We start from the raw sequence: 6,000 nt of genomic DNA, 5'->3' as shown, positions 1-6,000 counted from the left end.
TAAAACCATTGACTTTTAGATATTTCATACCTGCCATAACAAGAAGCGACGTTGTTGGATGGAATGGAGTGCTCTGCAGTAGCAGTCTGAAGCTTCCTCTACCCTTTGCATTATTTCTGTGTCATTCCTCGCTTCTATTCTTCCCCCGCCATATTTTCTTCCTCTTCATCTCAATCCTGTGAGCAAGTGAATGGGCAAAATGAAGATAACCAGGTTTAGATTTGGTAAACAAAAGTCATTTCATGTTGCTTACCAATTTAAAATTAAATTATAAAACGACTGAGTAAGTAGAAGATGATCGAAACCGCACCTGTGGACTTGCCCAAGTCGACTTCGAAGGTATATGGCTCCTTGGTGTAGTAGATGTGTCGGTCAACCTTATCATTTGTTGATGTCTTTCCATATACCTTTAGTTGCTGGACGTGCTTGATCTTTCCCCACTCAGAGGAGTCATCTTGTAATGCTATCAATTTGAGCAAGCTTGGGCTGCAGTCCACACGCAACTTATTTAGCTTTATCTCTCGCAAGTATTGTGGGAGTGCTTCAGCACCCAAATCCCACCACTCAAGGCTTTGGAGAGATGGCAAACTGTTCAATTCCTTTAGTGTTGGGCATTTGCTAATGTCAATTCATTGCAAGCTTGGATTGTTGCTGATCCTCTTTATTCTTCAGTTGTTGTATGACCAAAGCTTGACTAGAGAAGGGAAGCTCTCTACGGAAACCATGTGTAGTATATTTCTCAGGTCCAACTCTCTCAATCGGCATGCATGGTGAGCAAGTCCTGTAGGAAGACATCGCAGTTTACAGTGGTCAATCAGTAGCGCCTCTAAAGCAGGCATCGCTGGAACATGCTGCTCCCACTCCCACTCTGTCCATCCCAACATGCCAATAAAACCAAGTTTTCTGAGCTTAGGAAATGCAGGACCGATACCACCTTTTCTTCTGTTCTCTTGTCAGCTCTGATGTCTCGTCCTTGCCATCGCGAATTTTATTTTAATTTATCGGGGCGCGTCGCCCATGCACGGGAAGATGCACATATCAAGCCAGCAGGCAACCGACCAGGCCACTGGCCTATACTACTAACTAGCAGGGAACCCCGCGCTATGCGCGGGCAATAGTGGAGAAAAAAGATCTGTATTGAGGCTTATAAAAAAAAAAGGAAATAGGTTGGTGCTGTTCATCGACGGGTTAGACACTGTTCATAGTAACCCGTTGCTGTTCGTAAAATCTGGTAAAGCCGTGTTCATAAACCGGTTACTGTTTACTTTAGACCGACGGAACCGTTACTGTTCATCTGCAGTTGACTGTGCCGGTAACAGTGGTTTGTGAGAGAGATCGGAGATCTGAGGTTGCACGCTCTTTATACTATAGTATAGATACTCTAGAGCTTCGCAGTTCATACAGTTTCACAGCTGGCCAAGCATAAATGTACATCTATGGGACGTAATTACCGACCAGGCCGCTCTGCTTTGCTACCGAAAGCGCTGTCAGGAGGGCAGCGCCTAGCCCTAGCCTGGTACTGCTACCACTGCTGCAATGGCTATGCTGCAGAAGCTGAATGCAGCATGCGGGTGCTGCGCCAGCTTGTCAAACCATTGCTGTTTTTTTTAGCCTGGACCATTGCTGATTTGCTATGCCGAACTTGGTAAATGTGGTGGTTGCAACTGCAACGGTTACCACTTTTTTTTTTTACTCTACTTAAAAGAACAAAAAATAACCTAGTAGTATTTTCTATGCATCTAAATATTAGTAGTTTTTATACACTCCCTCCACAAATAAATGCAATTATAACATACTACCAAGTTAAAGTATCCTAAGTTTGACTAACTATATATAAAAAATAAAAATATTTATGATATCAAATAAGTATCATTAGATTTGACATTAGATATATTTTTATAATATACTTATTTGACTTCATAAATATTAATACTTTTATCTATATATTTGGTCAAGCATTCGACACTTTAACTAAGAATGCACATAGAACTGCGTTCTTTTCTAGATAGAGATAGATGTAGTATTTAATTAAATTTAAGATTGTTTGACTCCTAAGAAATATTAGTTTTAGCTATTTTACAACGCAGCGAGTAGAAAAGAGCATCGGTATGTGGTTCATTTTTTTTAAAATTGACTAGGTTGGTAAAAAAATATTAGTAATATCTGTATCTCTAAATAAGTCTATATACAATAAGTTTAACTATTTAACTTATGTATATGTGGGGCCTGTTCGCTTGAACTTATCAGTCGGCTTATCAGCTAGAATCTATAGTATTTTTCTCTCACAACTAATCAGCTTCAGCCGGCTTTAATACCAGTCGAATAGGCCCGTGGTCAAAGTTGAAAATATTTAACTTTTGAATAGCCAATAAGGGAGTGCTCGCTTCCACCATCGTCACTATGAAGTATATAAAAGCACTTTATTTTGGTTGCCTTTGAGTTTTTTTTCGTCACATGCTTTTCAACCGTATGAATTTTATCCGGATACGCGTACGGTCACCTGTCTTGTCGCACCACCTAGATTTATCAAAGTGGCGTCTGATTCTCGAGAAAACATTACGACTATCCATAAACTCGAGGATTGAAAATTTTGGAACACACACTGCAAGTCTCACGCTAATCAGTAATTGCGTCCCATAGATGTGCATTTATGCTTGGCCAGCTGTGGAACTGTGCGAAGTGCGAAGCTCTAGAGTACTAGTAGTATAGGAGTACTATCACTAGCCTGATCGGTTGCCTACCGGCTACTGGCATGATATGTCAGGGGCATCTTCCCGTGCATGGGCGACGCGCCCCGGTCCACATCCCGCATGCTGATTTAGCTTCTGCAGCATAGCCAGTGCAGCAGTGGTAGCAGTACCAGGCTAGGGCTAGGCGCTGCCCTCCTGACAGCGCTTTCGGCAGCAAAGCAGAGCGGCCTGGCTCTGTGGCGCGGCAGACGCTGCCACGTCAGCGGTCAGCGATTCCGGTCGTCGCCACGTCAGACCGCTACCGCGCCACCATGCATGGCGCGGCACAAGCATTTGGCCGCGCTAAGGCCATAGGCGCGGCCTAAAGTGTTAGTTTAAAAAAACTGTCAGTGTTAGATTTAAAATTAAATTCAAAAAAGTGTTAAAATTAAAAAAAAAAATCTGCCATCGCCGTCATCACCAAGGAGGGGAGGAGGAGGAGTCCATGCCCAATACATTGGATGGACGGAGCACGGTGGATCCAAAAGTAATCTAGAAAGGGGAGCTGCCCCAATCCATTAGCTACTTGCGTGCAGCGTGTGTAGTCCTCTAGCACCAACCGCCTTAAATTCCCAAAGGCTGCCATTGTTCTCATCCACTGCGGTAGCCCACGTGCAAAGTAGCCTTTGATATCAAGTTCTTCTATGCAAGTTAGAGGGCAGAGATTAGCCAGCACCTCCCCTGTTCCCTCATGCTCCTCCTCGCTGATGTCGTGTTTAACCTTCTCATTTTTTTGAGCCTGCTGGTCAATATCAATTCTAAGTCTACCAAGTGATGTTTATTGCTAAGCATTGCTTTAGCGGCCATAGAACCAGAAGGTGCCTTCTCCAGACCTCTTATCTCAAGAATTTTGAGCTTCAATAGAGACCCTAGTTCTTCTAAGCTGCACCAGCCATCTGTGCTTTCATTTGAATGTGTTGGAAAACTCACCATGATGACTAAATCTTCCAGCTTTTCGAATCCACGAGGAATTGAAGTGATGCCCGTGCTGCTTAAGTTGAGGAACCTTTTTGTAGCTTTGTAGTGCTATTAGGAAGCTGAGAAACATTTGTACACCCTACAAGGTTAAGTGCTTAAAGAAATTTTAGGTCTCCAATGTCTCGAGGGATTGTGGATATCCTTGTGCCGGAAAGACGCAAGTGCCTTAAATGTTTGAGGTGGCATATAGAGTCTGGCAATGCAACTAGATTTACATTATACAGATATAGTACTCTTAGGCAAGAAAGGTCGTTCAATAAATGTTCTAAGTGAAGCTTGTTTTTGCAAAGTGTCTATTATCGTTACTGTCTTGTTTGAGATACATAGGTGACGAAGCTTTGGAGTGCTATCAAGAGTTTTAGTGACATCCTCTCTCTCACTAATAAGTACTCCTTCGTCTTTTATTATATACTGAGCACAGGAACGAATGACATCATGCATGATGCATGCTGTTTGACCATAGGCTGTTTTGTTTGGTTCTAGAAGATTTCTTGAAAGTAATTCGTTGTAGTATTCTTCCCCCAGATCTTCTAGTGCTTTTGAGCTCATTTTGTTATGTATGTAACCAAGTGCGATCCAAAGTTGGACTATACTTCCCATTCTTATCAATTTATCTTCAGGGAAAAGTGAACAATACACAAAGCACTGCTTCAAGTGTGAAGGCAAGTCTTCATAACTCAAATAGACTGCTCTGTTAATATCTCCGTCTATTCCTTCTGCCGACCAGGAGTAGTTGTTACAAATATCCATCCAAGCGTCTCTTGTTCTGCTTTTGCGGCGTAAGACTCCTCCAAGGACCTTAACTGCTAACGGCAAGCAATCATAACTTTTCACAATTTTTATCCCTATGCCCTTTAATCCATCCACATCGGCTTCGTCACTTTCATTTACAACTACCTATTGGGAGGAAGAAATTCAGCACATGTGTGAGAGAGAGAAAGTAGGTGCCAGAACCGAAATGTTGTCGTGTACTTGTGAGCTAGCTATATGTTCTATTAACTAGAGCAGAGGTTGTAGTGAGGAAAAAAGATAAAATGGGTACATAAGAGCAACCAAATAAAAATTCCTTTGTCGAGTGGATGCTCTATTAAAATAAGCCCATGAGATACGTTATGGTCCGCCAGCTGCTGCTGCTCTGCGCGTGGCTAACAGAGAAGGGGAGGGAGGAAGAGGAAGTGGCGGGGTGGCCGGATCTGCTCCGGCGGGTACCCTGCTCCGGTGGGTGCCCTTCCTTCTTGCCGGTGGTGGCCGGTCGCCATGGGCACCGCCACTGCTGTGCCACTGAGAGAGGCGAGAAGATTGTTACCTTCTTATTCATATTCATAGTAATAGGAATACATGTACACAGTGAAGTAGGGGTACATGTTCTTGAATCCCAGTAATCAAAGATCCTAATACACGATCTACAAAGAGGCAGAGAGAAGGGGAGTGAGAGGTTGCAGACCATCGAAGGCCGTAGTGGTCCAAGCAGTCGGAGTGGTGGAAGCGCCGGTCGGGATCTCGTTCGCTGATGCCATCTGCGCGCCGGCAGCGACGTTCGGTGGAGAGAGGAGTCGGTGCAGTGAAGTGGTGGCGCAGTGGAGACGGTGGCAGATTCCCGTCACTGGCTGCGCCCCTCTCGGATCAGGATGGGGAATATCGGTGGGGAGTGGCGACTCAGGTGAACCTCGTATCAAGAGTCTGCCGGCCCCCACCTTTATTTATAGCGCAGTGTGACGGGGGCCCACCAACCATGTAGGGTTGGGCGCCCCCGATCAGGGCGCGAGAACAAGACCCAAAAGGCCGTTGGGCCTAACTGGTGGGAGATCAAACCTAACATTCTCCCCCTTGATCTCTCATCTTTTCTTCGTTCTTTAATTTCATACTCAAAACTTTCAATTCATATTTTTTTTGCTTCTATCCTATTCCTTTACAGATTAGTGCATAGAGTTGTCTCATCGTCACAGCAATCAGTGCCGTTAGACTAACAGCCACAACACGCCTCTCCGTATTGGAATGAAATTCTCTCTTGGGCCCTTCATATGTTTGGGAATCACAGGCTTTCCCTTAAACCCATATCGGCTACGTGTTCTCTGAACACGTTGGGTGGTAAGCCCTTTGTGAGTGGATCCGCGAGCATTTTGTCTGTATTTATATGCTCAAGATTTATTATATGATCCCAAACTTTATCTTTCACAACATAGTACTTTATGTCAATGTGTTTGGCAGCACCACTTGACCTATTGTTGTGAGCATAATGTACCGCTGGGTTGTTATCACAATACAACCTCATAGGTTCATTTATGTCATCAAT

Source organism: Miscanthus floridulus, chromosome 2 (genome assembly GCF_019320115.1).
Source record: "Miscanthus floridulus cultivar M001 chromosome 2, ASM1932011v1, whole genome shotgun sequence".
Classification (NCBI taxonomy): Eukaryota; Viridiplantae; Streptophyta; class Magnoliopsida; order Poales; family Poaceae; genus Miscanthus; species Miscanthus floridulus.
The sequence above is the reverse complement of the archived record's forward strand: the minus strand, read 5'-3'. Positions refer to the sequence as shown.